The sequence below is a fragment of the Hipposideros armiger genome, unplaced genomic scaffold, assembly GCF_001890085.2.
Source record: "Hipposideros armiger isolate ML-2016 unplaced genomic scaffold, ASM189008v1 scaffold_847, whole genome shotgun sequence".
Classification (NCBI taxonomy): Eukaryota; Metazoa; Chordata; class Mammalia; order Chiroptera; family Hipposideridae; genus Hipposideros; species Hipposideros armiger.
In genome coordinates, this window is record NW_017732197.1 from 525,621 (window position 1) to 539,528 (window position 13,908).

General features: G+C 38.7%; 1 protein-coding gene across 7 annotated transcripts in view; it reads right to left on the reverse strand.

Moving 5' to 3' along the window:
- The window catches only part of SACK1B (scaffolding CK1 anchoring protein B), an 84,397-nt gene extending 71,111 nt beyond the window's left edge, over positions 1-13,286 (reverse strand). The window contains exon 1 of one of the 7 annotated variants that reach the window (XM_019629385.1): positions 12,843-13,286. The gene's annotated coding sequence lies outside the window, so the exon portion shown is untranslated. The other 6 variants (XM_019629384.1, XM_019629387.1, XM_019629389.1 and 3 more) reach the window with 6 other exon arrangements.
- Between the last annotated feature and the right edge of the window lie 622 nt (positions 13,287-13,908).

Genomic DNA, 13,908 nt, shown 5'->3' on the forward strand with positions numbered 1-13,908 from the left:
ATGATATATATCAAAATGTCTACCTACAGAATATGAGAAAATGTTTTATAGATATTTTTAAGAATATCTGTCTCAAAATATCATAATCCATGGTCCACAACAGTTGAAAATCATATATCTAACTCTTCTTCAAAGTTTTAGTAGCCAAGTTTGTGTTTGACTTTGAATTTTATTATCAGGAATTTAAGATGACAATTCAAACATTAAGGAAGCTACTATTAAATTAAAAATTCACTATAATACTCAAGTTATCAAGTATAATTTGGTATCTAATTTGCATCCAAACTCATTTAAAAATTCTAAGCTGGCTTCATAACAACACTTATATTGTCATATAAGTGTTATTTGGCTCAATGGCACATTATAGTCTTCCAAAGTGTAATTTCTAGCAAGGTAAGGAATACATGAACATACATCACACTCGGTCCCAGAGTGCTGTGGGCAAACAACTCCATATGTAGAACACCAATAGATTCAACCATCTCAACAAACTTAAGAAAAGGGCAAACCTAAATACTCCAATTAATTTTATGAATCCCAAATGAAAATTTCATTTACACAATACCTAAACATTGCTTAATTAGTTTCTTTTAATTGTGGCATGGGTTGACAGTATCACTTGCACACAAAAATAATTCCAGAGTTTGTTTATACTGGCAGTTATTCAATATATTTGCCATCCACAGTATAATGTATCATTCAGATATAAGAATATAAAGGCTCACAATATATGTTAATGACTTTAAAACAGAATCATTCACTATCATTTGAAAGCACTGAATAATTCCTGTAGAGAAAGTCTCAGAAAAAACCAATAGACCCTTTCTTTACTCAGACGTACACTCAATAGTCAAATTGCAGACGAATGTACTATACATAGCTTAAAATGCAAATGAAATTAAAGCCAATCACTCTTTTACGAACACTGAAACTACTCCTGAATTGGATTCTATCTTGATATGAGCACTCCTGAACCTCAAATGAATGGGACAAAGTCATATGGGTGGGGCTGTATCTTGCACTGTGCCCAAGTGCTCCATCTTATCCTGATCCTGATCAATATGTATAAAAATCACTTGGATGAATAAATAGAAAAACATTGATATAGTTTGCAGAACAGAACAGCATATATATTAGATGCCAGAATATTTAAAATGATTTCAAAGGGGATAAAATAATAAATCAACATAAAAAGGTTAAATCCAAAAAATGTAAAGGTTTGAATTTACATTAAAAATTAACTATGCTCGGGGCTGGCCAAGTGGCTCGTTGGTTAAGAGTTGGCTTGGGAGCGTGAGCTCTGAGCAGTAGGGCCGCTGGTTCGGATCCCACATGGGCCAGTGACACTGCACCCTCTACAGCTAAGATGGTGAACAACAGCTCGACCTGGAGCTGGGCTGATGTGAGTCACTGGCAACGGCATAGGCTGTAGTGGGGCTGGCCGGCAGCTGGCGTGAGTTTTCGCGAGCTGGCGTGAGCTGCCATGAGCCACCATGAGCCTCTGAGCGGCCGTCCAATGGCTGGCAAGGAACTGCCTCACCCGGGAAGAGTGCAATGATAACACCAACATGGGCCAGTGAAGCGACGTCCTCCACAACGAGACTGAAGAACAAAAGGACAGCAACTTGTCTGTTCCCCTTCCCTGATTCTCCAATGCTGTTCCCCTCCCCCAATTCCCTAATAAAATCTTTAAAAAAATAATAATAATTAACTATGCAAGTACAGGATTGAACAGAGTTTGAGGCATATTATGTCATGAAGAACAGTTGAAAAATTAAAGTGTTTAATACAAACAGAACACTAAGATAGACACATAAGAGTAGTCTTTAGTTACATAAAGTAGGAAGGAAAGTAGGGCCAAAGGACAAATCACAGGTTGGCTCAGTGACACAGACTGGGTAAGATGGCCCAAGATCTGACTTCTGCTCAGCCACATACTGGTTGTGAGACCTCAGCCATGTCTAAAGCATGTTCCTTGCTAGGAAAATGGGTAAAATAACAGTACTTACTGCAAAGGGTTTCTATAGGGACTAAATAAGATAAAAGCCCTCAACTCTGTATCAACCATAAACACTGCTGAAAAATGGTTAGGTGGTAAAATAGGAAGGAGTTTTATTTATTAATAAGGCTTTATTTTTCATTTACTCTCTTACTAAATACCCTCTTTCCTTAAGTATTCAAGCAGAGGACATATTTTTCAACGAAGTCTTATAATATGTAACAAGTTGAGTTTGGGAACATCCTTTGCTTCAAAATTCTAAGGTATTTATTTCACCTTCTGAAAAGATTCGTGATATCCACAACTTGCTAACGTTGCTTGGAAGCAGGGAGGTGGCTCGGAAAGTGTTTCTTACTCTGGTGTGACATGGAACTGCATACTTATCCCTATTCCCAGTTTCTTCTGAGTCAGCCTTCACAGTTCAGTTTCATTTTTTTGAAGTTAAAACAAACAACATTACACACTCCCATTTTCAAATGCAGAACAAACAAAAAACCAAGGGAGTCAAAAGCTGCCTCTAGTACTTTTAACAGCAAGGAAAAATGCTTATGCTATGATGCTATGTGGATAACAAGCAGGCTACCAAATTACATAAGAACAATTATAATTAAAGAAAATTCATCCAAAAGCAAAAAAAAAAAAAACAAAAAAAACCCCACAAACATAAAAATAAGAGTGGCTGTCTTACAGCGGTGGTTTTATGGCTCTTTTCTGTATTTACCAAATGTTTACCAATGAATATGCATTGTTTTGTACTGAAGAAAAAGACCATTTTTAGAAGTACCCTAATAGTTTTTTTTTCTTTACTTTAGAATATCTCCCTTTTTTTTTATTCATGTACTAACTTGACTGTAATAGGCAATTAAAAATGCTGCCTATAAAATAGTTTAATAATTCTTACAGAGCAACACATGAGCAAGTACAGAATATACAGAAACTAAAGTTATATGGGTACAGGGACCATAAAAAAAATGAAAGTAACTATATGCACTTAATGAGGTCTCAGTAAGTGGCTCACTGATACACGGTGCCATCCCTACCTCTCAGGGGCTAGGACTAGAGTGACTGCAAGAAGCTCCCGCAGCATTCCTGCCCGTTACCACTTCTCATGCATTATCTAAATGCATTCGCTACCTTCTTCACTAGACTATAAGCTCTGTGATGGCAGAGATTGTCTATTAGCACAAATATTAGTGCTCATAATTGTTAAATAATAAATAAGATACCGCCTTAATAACTCAATGTAACAGAATGAGAGTTGACTAAAGTATGATAGGCCCAAAAATGCTGAAGTGTAAATTTTTAAAACATGAAAATACCCATGCAAACTTTTTAAGACAGAAGCACATATTTGTTTATGTTAAATGGAGGTTAGATTTTTGATAATATAAAACACTTACTCATATGAAGGACTTTTAAAAGAATAATTAGAAACCCACTGAGCACTGTAAAAGTAATTAGATAAATCCATCAATCTCTAACAAAAAATATAAATACTAATTCCAAATGAACACTTTGTCAGAATAGATATTATCAAGTGGTGTTTGAGGATGCTCCTTAAAATTTGTAATTTGAACTGTTTAACTATGTTCAAGTCATTCTGAAAATAGTTTCTGTGCATTAAAATTAATCTTAGCGAAATAAAATTCTAAGTCTTGTGTTTTTCAACATAAAAGGCGATACAAATTAGCTGTAAAACATGACTCATTTCTCCTGTGTTTTTGGTTTCAGTTTTGTTATTATATGAACTTACTTCAGCAGGAAGAAATAATGGGGTGTACAAATGAACTACAATTATAGATATTTGGTATATCATTAACATGTAACCCTGATAAGTTTAGAAGTCCATATTTAACAATTTGATAAAACAGAGCAGTGTGAGGCATAACTTTATCCAATAAGTCATCCAGATCCAAACTCAAATTTTGGTTTCAAGAAATATGTATATATCTTTATGCTAAAGCCAGGCAAAACTTGCAATAGGATCAGGATTTTCTTTTTTCTTGAGAATGCTAGAGTGCTAGCGGAAATTAGTTTTTTAATGTTGACTACTGTTAGTGCCATCGGTATCTGACAATCATTGCTGAAAATTCCTCAATGCTGGGTTCTAGGACAGAAAGATAAGCATTTCCTTCAAATGTCATGACAGTTACTTATTTTCCTGTTGTCCAGGCTTGGACTTGCAGAACTTAGAGCTTTACTCATCTCTAGTATGAAAATTAATAAACAGACATCTCATTTAAAATGGATTTGAGAGGCTAAAAGAGAACTCTCAAGCATGTGCCAGTTAACACATGCTATTGACCCCAATGAAACGAAAAGTACCTTGCATCCCTGACAGGAAGCAACACAGTTTTCCTACCTCAGGAGAAAGAAGAAAAGATCCCTCACTCAGTAGCAGCTCAGCCAATGAGAGACTGCCATGACTCAGCCAATGAAAAGTCACTATACTTTGCACTTTCAGTTTTCTCCAATGGACTCTTTATTTACAACAGTTTCTCCCAAGTCCATAAAAGAATATTCCTCTCCTCTGTTTCTCTGGACTTGCCCTTGGATCACCACTAGACTGCATGTCTTGAATTGCAATTCTCGGTTGTACCCAAATAAACCCATTTTACTGGAGAAAAGTTTGGCTTTTTGTTTAAGGTCAACCCTAGCTTCGTTCTTCTTAGTCAATATTCTTCCCCAGGATAATTTTGTAAAGCTTTACAGCAAAAAATATCATATATACACAGATGCCTTGCAAATCTCCAGCCTTGGTTGCTCTTCTAGCCCCCAGACTCATATATTCAAATGGTTCTGGACACCTTCCCTGGATATCTAACAGGCTTTCTTTCTTAATATTTAACATGCCAAGTTAATTTCCATCTCAGAGTCTTTGCACCAGTTGTTCCATCTGCCTGGAACGGTCCTTCATCCCTACCTTACTCATGTGTCACCTCCTTAGAGAGGTCTTCCAGACTAGCCATTTAAAATAGAACCAACTTTCTCTGCCATGCTTAAGTCTATTATCGGGCTTTATTTAACTTATAGTAATTATTATGTATAATAATCAAGTATTTCTTTACTTGCTACTGTCTGTATCCCCCTCATTAGAATAGAAGCTCCTCAAAGGCCATCAAGTTGGTATAGTCTAAGTTATCAGCACCTCTATCATACTGGTTATTCCACATTTTGAGAATCGCCACTCTCTTGGATAAGGCCTATTGTCTTTCATTTTAAGTATGTTGGGATCTATGTTCCATTGTTCCCTCACTGTGCAGACATAAAGGAGAAATAACTATTTTTCCATCCATCCATCCATCCATCCATCCCCTCACTTGTTTGCCTTACCTCTCCTCCCCACTTCACAACACCTATACATAGTTCCCTGATTACCACAGCAAGGAGGGGTCAGGATCTTTCAAGCCCAGTTCCCAAACCTTAGTATAATTTATAACAAAGACTTGATATATTTAAAGAAAAGCACTACAGGCAACAGGGGCCCCATGGAGTGAAATGTTGAATATGTGTCATATGAACTCTTATCCCACCTTTTGAGTCTATTTAAGACAATAAAAAGACAGCCTTGGTACACTGACATTTACAGAGGGGCAGGTGCTATGGGAAAACATAATAAATATGTGCTCCGATATGAACTATTTAAGTGACTTTCCAAATACATTTAACAAAACAGTATGCTTCATCTGTATGCCTCATCATTAACCTAAGGCAAGTAAAATGCCTTAAGAAAATGTATTTTGCTTAGGTGTGTTGGTAACAGCTGTCAAAAGTCAAAGAATAAATATTTAGGGGCCAAAAAGCATTCTTGGACTGTTAAAAAGTAGAGGTTTAAAAACAGTAATATTGCTGTGGAAATTGTCCAAGTGGACACAAATTTATTTAGTTAAAATGCCAGAAAATATTAAATGTAATAATATATCCAGCCTGAAAATATTTAATTTTAATTTATGTAAAAAGCCACATATATAACAAAACATCTAAAATAATCCCAATGTCTGGCAATCCTTTATTAGTCTTTTCCCTTAGGATTCACTTTTAATCAAGCCTGCTTAGCTAGCTATATCACAGTTGAAATAATTCATTTTTTATTTCCCCTGGAAGTCTCCAAAAATGTCTGATTGGAAAACAACCCCATACTAGTTCAAACCTTTTATTGTTTTCTAAATAATCCTCCTCATTGGCTCCTCTCACTGTTTTATATAGCATCTGCACACATGGAAATTAATCAATAGGGTATAAATAAATACATCTTTAAATGTCTAAAGTGCTGCTGGATTTGTATAGATGGATGTGAGGGTATTACGGATTACATGTGAACAATAACTTGGGTTCCCTTCAAGGGACCTTTCTCTTTACAATTGTGCTTAATTCCCCTGACAGTGCTTCTAATCTGGGAGGCTAAGTACTGAGACAAAGCTGATGTTTATAAAGCTCTAGTCACAGTTGCCTAAACCAGACCTGAACCATAAAATGCACTTAGCAACTCCTTTGTTTGACTTTCATTTGTCCTTAAGGTCGGTGTCAGTGCAGCAGTAAAGGACAGGGGAATGGCATGGCCACATGGTATCATGACCATCACTGGGGACTTTCTGTTCTGTGCAATTTACTGTGTGTATGTGTGTGTGTGCGCGCGCGCACGCGCGCGCACGCACACACAGGTGTGTAGATCTTGTTCTTTCTACTCCTTTGCTGTTGAGTGCTAACTGATTTCAAAGGCAGGACTCCTCTCTTAATCTCGCAACTTAGCTTCTCCCCCCCTCCATCACCAAAATGTGGCTAGTATTTAGCAAATCCTAGAACACCAAAAATTTTAAGTGGAAAATCTTGGCACTCTTCTGTTATCATTCATTATATTACCTAAAACTATCTTCTCTTTGCTTCAGTTTTAACCATCTTCTATACCCCCCCCAAAAAAAATTACTCACATTAAATGTATACAAAATAACTTGAACTATTTGTGGCCTCCTCCAAATAATGATAGCGCTATGTTGTGATATTAAAATCAAAGATAAGTTTCCTTAACTCAAATAATGAATGATTTTATCAAGTCATTTACTCTACATGTGATACATGGACACATCTATTTAAGATGCTCATGGGCTCCTGTCCCAGCTTTCTGGGGACTCACATTTTGAATCCAATGGCCTTGAAGAGACTTCATGATCTTTTCCTTTAAGATTTCTTGTTCTAACTCTTCTACAAGACTTAACCTGCTAAATGGCAGTAAATCTCTACAAACAAAATATGAAATTTAAAGCAGTTTGAAGACCCTATCTTCATAACAGGGCTCTGAATCAAGGCTTGGAATATGCTCCACCCAGATGTGACTGATTTCTCAGAGAATAACACTATTAGGTCTGAGTGTATTATTGCACAAATAAACGCTTTTACAATTAAGCACTTTCTACATTACTGTCAATGTATATAGACTGATGCTTTTTGCCTGACATTAATAAACACAGGAATTTTAGACCTAGGTTGTAATTTTAATGGTCTGTAGTATCATATTCCTACTGAGATTTATTTTTAAAGAAAGGTCCAATTATATGTATAAGTGGTCCCCTACATAGTTCTTTTGACCTTTGAATATTTCTGCATTAGACGTTGACATCCAATGTACCTTTCCTGTGATAAATCCAGTCTTTAATCCATCAATTAACATATGTTTCAACAAACTGCACAGCGAGGCTATCAGCATGTCAATATAGTTCCAATAACATCATTATCCTCCTTTTTGCACTCTTACTTTGCAGTCTTATTTGAATATTTTATTGAAACTTGAACTTATAAGTTTTTGGAAAATGGAAAAGTGAAAGTCTTGATGTTAGTGATAAAATGCTTATGTAATAAATTGAATATAACTGAATCGAAGATGAAAGTCACTGGGCATGCCAAAAGAAGCATATCTTTAGTTTTAATAGGAAGATCATTGTACACATTTTCCACTGTGAAGGAAAACAACACACTTTTTTTAAATGTACAAAATGCTAGAAAAGTATTGTTAAATATTGTATTTATCACTCAAAGTATAATTAGAAATTTTATTTATAATATATTTAGCTATTAGAGAATAGAATCCCCCCTTATAATGTTATTTGATTGTCATATAATTTGACTTTTATAGATTTTTAGAAACATATAATTTGCCAAAGTAGAGAACTGTACTGCTAGAGATAACAGATAGAAATAAAGAAATATAAATACACAAACAGGTGAACAGATGGAGAAATAGACAAATAAGTAGAAGCAGGGAATGGGAGGGAAGGAAAAAAAAAAAGAAAGGTGGGGTAGAGAAAGAAGACAAGAGGGAGTATGAGAAGAGATGATTAAAGAACTGGAAAGCCAGACAAAGGCAAAGAAAAAAGGGAAGAGAAGCACAGAGAAAGAAAGGAAGGAAAGAGAAGACAAGGAACAAGAAGGGACCAAAAAAAAAAGGCCAGAAAAGATAAGATTGGACAAAAAGAATAAAGGGACAATAAAAGATAAAAAAAAAGAAAAAGTAAAAGGTTTCAATGAAAAAATGAAATCACTGGGAACAGTGTCAATAGCTCCCTACTCCAAAAACAACTTGCTTTATGTTGCTCTTCTCGAACACATCATTCAGAAGTTAAATTTGAGAAAAACACAATTTTTTAAAACATCAGCGAACAGATGTTAAATGAGTCAAATGAGACTAAGTATATGGAGAAAGGTGCTGTTCAGAATTAAAGACATCATTGCTTGTGCATGTATACAAATGACAGCCCAGACAAGCAGCCCGTGTTGAGTAATTCTATTACAGCCATTGAGGTGGAAGATGCCACCTTTTAGTGCTTTGAAAACTGCCTTTTCTTACCCAAGTGAGTAAAGCTTATGTAATCAGAGAAGCAATCTGATGACAAACAGAGAACTAAAACTCTTTGAAATGAGAATTTGACAATAGAAGTAGAAATAATGAGCTTCCCAGAGATATTTCTTAAACATTATTTTATGGTACCCTCGATAAGAAGTGATCAGAGAATTTCAGAGCAGAATGAGACACGCTAGTAATCATGTACTCCAAACTCTTCACAATGCCAGTAAAAAACCTGAGAGACCAATACAATTGAAGTAATTTGTCCAAAATCACAACTAACTCAGGTCTGCTAATGTTCAATTTCCCAAATGATTAGTGAACATATACAATATCTGATGTGACCTTCAGAGAATATGAAGAAAATACTACGTATATGGACCCAATCTGTTCACTTCTGTTAGTACTTACAATCGAATGATTATTAGGTACCTAAGAGTGTGTGATCCAGGAATAGTCCCAGACTGGAACACATCACTTGGTGCATAATGGCCAATACGTGTGTGTTTAATGATTGGATAGAGAACAAGAGCACTGTTGTAACCTTTAGATATCTTGACTGCATAGCTTTTATAGAAACTCTTTAAAATGGGCCACTACCAGTATCATGGAGATTACACCTGCTCCTGTGCCAGTAGTCAAGAGGTTGAGCATTGCTATTTTACTTTCCTCAAGGATTGGTGCACTCTACAAATTACTCAATACATTACATACCTCAAAAGATAAATGTCATGTGCCTTTAGGGGATATCTGGCCACACTGCTAACGACGGTGTGAAAATAAAATAAAATACAAACAGGGTAGTAATTAGATGTCCCCAGAGAAGGTTCCTCAAAACATTTCATTCATGATCATGTGATTCAAGCACTTCTCAACAGAGACATGCCCAATGGGTGAATAGTCTTTATATTTGAATCACCTCTCCAGCCTAGGCTCATCTTCCTTATAGCATCATAGCTGCTGAAAACATATTTTGCCTCCCTCATCCCCCACCCCTGCCTCTTGTACTCATATAAGGTAGCCACCTGTCTCCTTAATAAACTCTCCTTCACAATACAACCTTCTCCTACTCCACCCCTACACATACCCTTTTGACTGGATCCCACCATTTTCCCAGCTCCTGTGTCAGCTGCCCACAGTACTAAGTCTCCAACAACTGGCAGTGCCAATCCCTCTGGGAACCCTTCTCCATCTTTGTGGGCTGGGACAGACACATTAAAACCGGCCACCTCCACAGGAGGGAAGCACTACCTAAGGGCTCCAGCACATTTTCTCAGAGAAATCTTGGTGGGTTTAATTCTTGATGGAGCTTACGTCTTATTTGTATAAAATTTAATCTGTTGTATAAAATGGTATCCTTAAAAATCCATAACCATCATTTAGAACTGTATTTCCATGAAGGGAGTTGAGGGGGAAAATATTCTGATTTTCAAATGACAAATTCACCAACCCAAAAAAGTTCTAAAATGTATTTCATTTCCAGATTAGAAATAATTAAATGAAGAAAAACACACTTCAAAATTAACAGTAACATTGTGTTTAACAGACTCTGAATTGTGCAAGTTATAGAAAGATAGACATGCAACCTTACCTAACTAGGTAGACAAGGCCAACTTGTAATTTTACCAATAATTAGTTAAATTTAGCTAAGTGGAAGCTTTCCAAAAGGGTCTCCTCCAACCAGATTTATGTTAAAGAAGGCCTGCTTTCCTGGGGTAACATTTTTACCATAAGATTCTGCAGACTTTAAAGTATTGTACAATGTTACATCTTGGAACCTCAACACTGTATAATTTAACTGAATGGGAAACAGGTAGGTAAATTGTTGCAGGACCAGTAAATCATGGTCAAGAAAATATGTATGAACTTCCACTGTAAATTGTGAAGGGCTAAGCTACCAAGAGGGGATATAATAAAAATAAAATTAATTAACCCATCTCAAAAAACTTTGCTCAGTTAAAGTAATAATCTCCAGAGAGTAATCACAGGAGACATCGCTGAGTCAGCACCACAGGTGTGGTTTGTCTGCATCTATGCAATCCCTTTCAGCAACTGTTCAGTTGGTGATGCTTCCCACAATAAATCCTGAGCATCTGCAGTCTAGAATGCGCCAACTGAAAAGTCAGGATCCACCCAGCCCCTCAGGCAGGCTCTGCAGGGTGCAGTCAGCACTCTTAATAGGTGTGTACGCCACCTATTAAGCCCAAAAGCAAGGGGGGTGGAATTCGGAACTGCAAAGTGTGGGGACTTCTATCATTCTGGGAACTGCAGGAAGACAGGGAGAAAGCAAACAAAACAAAGACCCACCCCATCCCCATTCATCCTGTTTCACACCATTCTTATCCTTTACTTATTTTCAAAACCAAAAAGCCCAGCTTTCTCTTCCGTAAGCCCCTTTCATCATTGTCCATTTGCTTGTCAGGACTGATTTAGCCTCAGTCATGGATTTCCCTGGGGCTCTTGCATTTGTAGGGGATGACAAAGGGAGAGAGATTAGGTGCCTGCTAGTAACCTGGCAAAATGTCTAGCAAGTGGGAATTTGGAATGAGATGTTGGACATCACAGTTTAATCTTGACTGCTTGCCACCTACATTGCTTTTCTTAGTGTTCTAGCCTCCTTAGTTCTCATTTCCACTGCCTGGTCAGAGACCTTATAACTTATAACCTCATCACTGTACATAAGCAACCTGCTAGTCTGTGTTCCCATAACTTCTAGACTCCGCCCGATAAAGCACAATTGTCTCTTTACATATCCATGATTTCAACAACTACCACAGGCACATTACCTGCCTTCTCACCTACCTTACATAGGTAATAATTCTCCCAGCAAGACAAAAAAACAGGCCTACAGTCCCCAGAGTACCCTTCCAGGAGCAATGTCCTCTAGTCCCACTCTCCTTTTAAGGCCTCCATAACCTAGAGCAGTGGTTCTCAAACTGATCAAGTATATACAAGAATCACCTGGCAAGCTAATCAAAGACAAGCACCCAAACTCAGCTCAACTCAAGTTTGAAAAGCTTTCTCTCCACTAATCGGGAGGCAGAAGCGGGATTAGATAAAAATTAAGGGAAGAAAAAGAGATTTTTGTCAAGGAAGACTCTGTCTTCCTTTTCCACTCCGGCTCCTCACAGATCTAAAGAACATCCGAGCCCCTCGGGCAGCCTGACCTCGCCTTTCCCCGGTATTTCCCACCCCACCCCCCATACACACACACACACAGGCCCCTCCACTTCCACCCTTGACTTCCTCCCACACGGCTCTTCCCAGCCCCTCTCTACTGCTTCCTCCACGGACTCCTGCAGGAAAAAGGAAGCAAATCCAACGTTGATGGTGGGCGGCGCCCGTCCCTGGGGAAACCTGAACCAACCCCGCCTGAGACTTAACTTTTCAAACTTTCCAACTCCCTCTCACGTACGCAATAATGAAAGAAAAGTAGACTAGGCAGAGGAAACCGAACCCGGGTGAATTTCTGATCCCGGACGCGCTCGCCAAAGGAGGTCACAATTCCCTCCCCTCTGCCTGGCCGGCCCAAGGTGGGCGCAGTCCCGTGCCCTGCCGCAGCCCATCTCGCGCCCGCCGAGACCTGTTGGGAAGCCGGGAACCCCACTTACGTCCAGGAGCACTCTGAGCCGCGCGCGGCCGCGCCGGCAGCGGAAGGTTTGCCTCCCAGGAAGCTGCGAGCACGAGGGAGGGCAGAGGAGTTACCTGCCGAGCGTCAGGTCTGTGGCGGGAAGCCAATTCCAGCCCGCACCGCACCCCCCTGGGGCTAGGTGCAGAGCTGCGTGAGGGCGGGTGTAGGGACTAGTTGCAACAAGTCCAAAGTCATGTCACACCTAACCCTGTGCAGCAAGAAAGTGCCTCGGAACCTGTCTGAACTCAAAACCCAGCCCTCTACCTGCAAAGTATAAAGCTTTCCTTTCCTGTCCGCCCTCGAGAGTACCCAGCAATTACAAGTCCCCACATCTGGACCTGGGCGAGCAAGAGGCCCAGGAGGACGCTGGCGCTCACCTGGGAAGAGGGTGGACCTCCGCGGAGCGAGGCTGTGCTCCCATCCCCCCGCCCTTCCTTAGTTCTGGAATGCACGGAGGGGAGGCCGAGGGGCCGCAGGGTGAGGGCCTGGGCTGTACCACCCTCAAGAAACTGGGGCAGATTCAGCCCACAGCTGATCACTTCAATCGGCAGCCAGCAATGCAGTCCAACCTCTACCCAACTGCCAGTGTCTCTAGGCTTGGAAAAGACCAGGAAGTGGAAAGATGGAGGGAAAAAAGTGCTCCTGCGTTTACCTTTTTATATGAAAGAAGAACTTTTATAACTGTCATCAAAGATTTCGTGCCGACTTTGAACGATCCTGGTTACTACTGACTTGGAATGAAAAGACACAGTTCTAAATACGGATACCTGCGTGATAAGCAGGTCACTTTAGGTGGGATGCTATGAAGCAATGTCATGGAATTAGAGACATTATTTTATAGTTTGTTTTTAATATAAAATAATTACAACAATTAGTAACATTCATTTTTGTTTCCTTGTCTACATCTCAGTAAATCTGTTATTAGTGTTTCTAATGATTGTATAACCATATAGCCCTCAAGAAACAGTCATTTGCAGCAAATGTTAAAAACGCAGCCTAGTACTGGAAGAATGAAACTCAGGGTAATAATAGGCATATTTTAAGCTTCCAGCCTGATATGTAAATTATCATAAAATGGAATTGACCTTAAAAATGACTTCTATGGCTATTTCGCTCTGAATAAAACTCTTGGGGAAAGTGCTAAACTGTTGGGATTTGAGTTAGGTCCTGACTGATGAGGAGACAGGAGAATGAAATTTACATATTCTAATTGATAAAACAGATCAAAGGCCAAAAGCAGAAAGTAAAAGCAAGTTCCAGGACAGCTTCCACATCGTGGCACCTGTGTTCTGTATATAGTTCCTTTTCTTCAACGGCATATAGAGAATTGTTGTGCTTTACATATTTGACTTTTTTTCTTCTGTTCCTGCTAATTTCCATGTCTCACCTTTTATTATTTTTGCAACTCTGGTCTTTATTTTTGACATGCAGTTGTCTGACTCA